The sequence below is a fragment of the Solanum tuberosum genome, unplaced genomic scaffold (genome assembly GCF_000226075.1).
Source record: "Solanum tuberosum cultivar DM 1-3 516 R44 unplaced genomic scaffold, SolTub_3.0 scf01207, whole genome shotgun sequence".
NCBI classification, from domain to species: Eukaryota; Viridiplantae; Streptophyta; class Magnoliopsida; order Solanales; family Solanaceae; genus Solanum; species Solanum tuberosum.
Genome location: NW_006240194.1, coordinates 583 through 7,367, shown reverse-complemented (window position 1 = coordinate 7,367; position 6,785 = coordinate 583). Strand labels below are relative to the sequence as shown.

Here is a 6,785-nt window from a genome sequence, read left to right as displayed (position 1 = left end):
TCATTTTACCTGTTCAGCATATGTCTGGCAATAGATAATTTCCAGACAATTTGATAATGGGATTACCTTATTGGTTAGCCCAATTGGGATATACTGCCTAATTCAACCCCAAAAGTTAGCATATGTGATGAGATCTTTCCAAGATCAAATAAGGAGACTAGAACTAATACCCTTGACCACTGTGAGACCGTTAAAATGGATATCCTATCTCTTCATCTGTGCTATTTACCAGTTTGGATCTCGGTAAGACCGTTAGACTGTTGCAAGCTAAGTAAGATTCTAATTTTGGATCTTGTTTGGGTTAAGAAAGAAAACTCAAATTTTATATTTACATCTTTATTAAAACAAGATATTGATGTTTCTTAGTACAAAAGGTTTCAGCATGTTTTTGTCAACCTTAAGGACCCGTTCTTGAAACATTCTTGAAGAATCGAAGTTGCCAGATTTTTGATAAAAAATTCTCAACCAATGTGGGACTTTTACCCACTCTAACACCTCCTTCACACCCAAGACTTGACTTTGATACCATGTAAAGATATGGTAAATGGCCTAACTCAACCCCAAAAGCTAGCTCATGAGGGGAGGATTGCCCAAGTCCATATAAGGGGACCACAGGTCCATTCCCCAACCAAATTTGGGACTCACTCTAACATGTGATAGTTTCATATACTATAACATATCAGTCAATTATTATCCAGGATTTCCTCTTCCTAGTAGCTGTCCTTTGGCAGCAAATACAGCAGAAAAATCAAATGGTAGTGACTTGTTTCATCTGTTAGCTGAAGTTATGCTATCATGGCTTGGTGCCTAGCCCTTTATTTAAGAGTAAGGGCTGAACTAAATTTTATTTGAGTCCATTGAAAAGACCGAGGCCTTTTAGCCCAGCCCAAGAAAGCCAACCGGCCCGTAAGACTTGACCGAAGTTAGCCCATGGGCCAAATGAATATTTTGAAAGCCCTTTTGGGACTGAGGGAATATCTTAAAATGAAGCCATCCTGGATACATATCAAGTCATTTTCTTTCACTATGCTTGAAAATGTAGTCTAGTTATTGCTAGATGACTTTCAAGTCTTTCTGTTGACAATAAGGTGCTTTGAAAATTTCCTCACAGCCCCTAATATACGTTTTAACAACTTTTCCACATTCACTGTGCTCTTAAAAGCATAAGTGCAGTGAACAACTGAATTCATAATATAGGAGGATACTTTTGCTAGATCAGTGGGAGGATTTAATATGACTTTCACTTCTTTTATATCTTTTTTTCTGATCAGTTACTTAGTTCAGGCAAAGGGCAGAAATGATTCAACTTGTCCAATGTCCTTTTCATGTGAAAATCTTACTGACCTGAGCTTTCCTTTCTCTCTTTCCACACAACCTGACTGTGGAATAATGTTCTTATCTGGTTGTGATGCTAAACCATATCCGAGAATCCAACTGCTTCCTGGAGGAGATTCGTACTATGCTTTAGTAAATCCATTTAATTATACATTTGGGCTAGGGACCCCAAGCTTCATGCCAAGTGAGGCAACACAAGTGCCAGGCATTTAACAAGAAGTTCTCCTTACCAGACTCTCCTTCTATTTCTTTCGAAATCATCACAGTGAATTTTCTCAACTTCTTCAAATGCAAAAGCACTAGTAGTAGCACCCCAAACATTACCCATAAGATGAAAGATCATTTTTCTGGTTATAGAATGTACAATGGCTGTAAAGGCTTTAGCATATACTACAAGCTTCCTACAGGTGATCGTGAAGTGAAGACGTTCGACCAGGCAATCTTCCTGCCAACTGTTCACTTATCAGATTGCCGATTCGCTTGCTATCAGATGATGGTGGTTTGTTCAATATGTTAAGTGCTGCTTTTACAGTAGAATGGAAACTGTCTGAGGACTGTTACAAATGTCACTATGGCGGAGGTCAATGCCAGACTGATATAACCAACAAATTTCATTGTTCATATCCAAATAATCCACATGCTCATCAAGGTCATCAAGAAAATGATCTAAATGCTCAAGGTCTAGTGCATATTTCATAATTTTCTTTCTCATTTTCGTATCAAATATTGATAATATTTCATAGAATGCTTCCTCTTTTTTTAGATGCAAAAATGACTAGAAGCAAGTTGGGACTGATTCTGGGAGCAGGTAGTTAAATATCCATTAACTGCAGGTTTCTTTCTTATTTCAGCATTTCCATGCATATCATTTTAATTTCTTCTTCATTGTGGTAAAAATTCAAAGAATTGAGGAGACATGTACTTCAGATTACAGAACGTATGGATAGTGGAGTTGATTGGACATTCTTTCTACTTGTGATGTTTTCCTTTCTTTCTTTTTTCTGAAAACCTTGATAACTGACTGAATTTTTTGTAGATATCTGCTATTTGAATAGTCCCTAAAGCAAACTATACTTCCCTGATAGTGCATAAGACATTCAGAATTAGTTATATTTATATTCTCTGATGGTGCATGACTTCATTTTGCTTTCCACAGGTGCAGTTCTGTTTACAGTTGGACTGTTGGTTTTACTCTTTTACTTCAGAGAGAAGATTTTGTGGTACAAATACATCAGGTTTTGGGAATCTAATGCTCAGGATCACCAAAATATTGAAGCATTTTTAAAAAACTATGGATCGTGTTCTCCAAAGAGATACAACTACTTAGAAGTCAAAAGAATCACCAGTGGCATCAAAAATAAACTTGGTCAAGGAGGATATGGTTCTGTATACAAAGGATGTTTGCATAATGGAAGTCATGTGGCTGTGAAGGTCCTGAAGAAACTAAAAGGCAGTGGTGAAGAATTCATTAACGAGGTAGCAAGTATAAGCAAGACCTCACATGTTAACGTCGTGAGCCTTGTGGGATTTTGTTTTGAGGGATGAAAAAGGGCTCTCGTATATGAATTTATGCCAAATGGATCTCTTGAAAAATTTATATATGAGGAAAGATCCGACAGTGTTCGCCAATTGGGTTGGCCAATACTGTACAAAATCGCACTAGGCATAGCTTGAGGATTGGAGTACTTGCATCGTGGTTGTACCACTCGGATTTTGCATTTTGATATAAAGCCTCACAATATCCTGCTTGATGACAATTTTTGTCCTAAGATCTCTGATTTTGGTCTTGCCAAACTGTGCATGAAACAGGAGAGTATCGTGTCGATGTTAGGTCCACGAGGGACTATAGGCTATATTGCTCCAGAAATTGTTTGCAGAAACTTGGGAGGTGTGTCGCGAATTGAGCTAGACGAAGAGCTTCAATTAATCGGAACAATGAATGAAGAAGAGAAAGAATGTGCAAGAAAGATGGTGATGGCGAGTTTATGGTGCATACAGACTGATCCCTCAAGTCGACCATCGATGAGCAAGGTTGTGGAAATGTTAGAAGGGAAACTAGACTCTCTGCAAATGCCTTCCAAGCCTTATCTTTATTCTCCCTCAAGAACAGATATAGATTCATCAGTACTGGAGCTGGCCTAGTCTTTATGTGTTCATATCTCAGCTAATATCACTGTAGTCACATTTTGTTATGTAATTGTAGCAAAAACTGGTATTGTTACAGGTTCGGTTTCTGATGTGTTTAGATGTCCTTGAATGTAGGAAGCTATACATTCATGTTTTTCTTTATGATTTAATGCTAAAAGAAGAGTGATTTGCCTAGCGGAATTCCATAATTGTCAGCACAATAAGGAGACCTAATTAGAGCTTTTCATTTTACCTGTTCAGTAATTGTCTGGTTACAAGATAATTTCCAGACAATTTGAGAATGGTATTGCCTTATTGGTTAGCCCAATTGTGGTCTCTTTCTACAGATATATGGTGGTTGGCATGTCCCTAATCATTGTTAAGAAAATGGATCTGGGGCCTAATTCAACCCCAAAAGTTAGCATATAAAATGAGGTCTGTCCATTTCTTGTATCCCTTTTCTATTTCCTTGTCATTCATTTCTTTTTCCCATCACTTTATATTTTGGATAAAGAAAGAAAACTCATTTTTTTGTTTTACATCTTTATGGGAAAAAAAAAGTAAAAACTGCTAAGACTCGATCCTTGAGCGTTGCATTGAAATAAAATTAGCAATTAGAAAGTAGTATGTGAATTGTTTACATGATTCTTCTCTAAGAAAAAAATACAAAAGGGATCATTGAGAAGAATGTTATATCAAGACAGCATAACATTCTAGTGTTGGGAATTCTAAGTAAATAAAAGTGTGTTCTCTTTAATAGTTAAAGCTTTTAGATGAGATGGTCACACACTTTCACATGGTATTTGAACAGGCATGGGTCCTCTTTAATGTCTAGTTTTGGCCATTTAGTTAATCAGGAGACGGTGTTGAAGTTTGTTTTTAGTTACTGCAGTAACTTTTAGCAAAATAAGTTATTTAGTTTGAATAAATTTGAATTTTGAATTTTAGTTAGTTTGTTTATGTTGTTGAGATATTTTAGATTGTTTAAATTTTAAATTATGCAAATTATGTGTTTTATGTTGGCTATTTAAAGCCCCTCAATGCTTATGAAAATTATTGAAATCAACTGAAAGCCATTTCAATCCATTGAGAGACATTTTCAATCTTTTTGTGCTGCCCCATCATATCATATTATATTATAAGTGGGAAGCCTCTATGTCAAAAGTTGAATTACAAAAATGTCCTTGTAATATCATAATATTTATGGACAAAAATGTAAATATATATTAAATATAAATAAAAACTATTGTATTCTATTAAACACTATTATTACATATTTATGAACAAAAATATAAATACACATTAATTATAATAAATATCCTAATATATTTTTAATAATAATATTAATATTCTAAAAATGGAGAACTCACAATCTATGACATGAATTAATATAGATACAATGAATATTTGTACAATTGGATGATATCCTATTAAATGAGAAAAGAAAATCAAAAGTTTAGGAACAGTTAAAATGGCCCTTAAGTGTACCTCAGTTACTCCTACCGTGCAAAGGTATAAAAATTTTCAGATGAATTATATTCAAAAAATTATATTAAATGCTAAGTAATTGCTTCAATAAATACTTACTATGAAAACTTGCAATCGTTGAACTTTTGATTTTCTTCTATTATAATTAGCACAAACTAATGATGAATAATATACTTGGTAAATTAGTTAAATTTATCTTATATAAATGGACATTTAGCATATGCATAAACTTTCACTATTGGATATATATATATAATTCTATACTTATTAAGCTCCCAAGTTAAAAGTTGAATTACAAAAATACCCTTCAACTAAAAAAAAAGATTTTTTAATAAATTGTTGTAATATAATTCTATACTTATTACGCTTTAATTGTTTTATTATATAATAAAATAATAAATGGAAAATGAAAAAACCAAAGAGACGATGATCAGATAATAATTTTTGATACTTTAAAAACTCTTGGTTTTTTTATGTTAGAGAAAAGAACCCTTTCCTTTCTTCATTTACATTTTTTTTAAAAATAGACCAATAACTCTCTAAATTATCTAACCTTTCCTCTTACCCAATACCAAAAACTGTCTAAATTATCTAATCTTTCCTCTTCCCCAATTTATTACTCAATTAAATCTTAAGTTATATATATTGAATGAAAGATGAAAGAACTTCCTGAATATACCGTTTCATATTCCTTTTTTGTGCACTTATATAATTTATATAAATGCATATTATCATATAAGATAATAGGGTTGCTTCACTTCAGTTGCAACATAATATTATGATATATTCTTTTGCCTCATTTTCTTTTCATTGCTTTAATTTATTTTTTTCTGTTTCATGTCTGATGTAGTGTATTTCTTTGCTTATAACAGGTCATTTAGGTGAATACTTTTTCTTCCATATTATTCTTATTTGTAAAATATAAGGTACGTGCATTTATATTCTCATTCATTCCTGTTTTTTAATAATGTAGATGCATTCTTGGTGAATTATTTTGTTTTACTGTTTATGGGGTTTCATAATTGGAGTGGTAGTTCCTTCAAAGAAATATTAGTAAAAGACATTCCAAATATCGTGAAAAAGACATATTTAGAGTTGATTTATATTGTAAGCACATTTGAATGTTGCATATGATTGTTGTAGTCCTCCTTTCTCATTTTTTTTTATTTCCGTTTTCACTCTTAAAAAGATAACAATGATTTTTTTTTCCTAATGTAATCACTATTCCTTTGCCTTCTTTTAAAAGTGATAGTCAATTCATGATTTTATAAAAATAACTACAAATAGTAATTTAATTTGTAGTTTTAGTGATAATGTTTGGTTACTTTTTAGAGTGTGCAATTTATTTTTACCATTATAAATTAATTACATACGCTTTAAATTTATTGTAATACAATGTAAATTACCTTGGTTATTATTAATTATTTTTATTTTCCATCTTCCTATGTATTAATTTTTCTCATAATCTATTTATCTTCCTTTGCCTCAAAACATTGTTATCAGATATATATGTTATTATTTTGTTTCTTTTGTAATTTACTACTCTTCACCATGCTACTATATCTTATGTGCCAATTTAGTTATCAATTTTTTTTTTCCAGGTAAAATATTAATGACCCATGAAATTTATTCTTGAAAAGCTCGGTGTTTTCTTGATCTATTTCCAAAGTTATTATATAGATCTTAAGAGTATTGAATACTTATCTGTTAGATTGAAGCAAATTACTCTGAATTTTATTACATCTACATCTTTATCTATTAAACTTAAATTTGACCTTTCTATAGCAATCAGTTGATTAGTGCTTTATTAATAGTAACTCTCTGATGGGATGTAA

At 32.3% G+C, this 6,785-nt stretch overlaps 1 pseudogene; it reads left to right on the top strand.

The window, feature by feature from the left end:
- Nucleotides 1–2,460: 2,460 nt before the first annotated feature.
- On the top strand, nt 2,461–3,477 carry LOC107059320 (probable receptor-like protein kinase At5g39020; annotated as a pseudogene).
- Nucleotides 3,478–6,785: the final 3,308 nt, after the last annotated feature.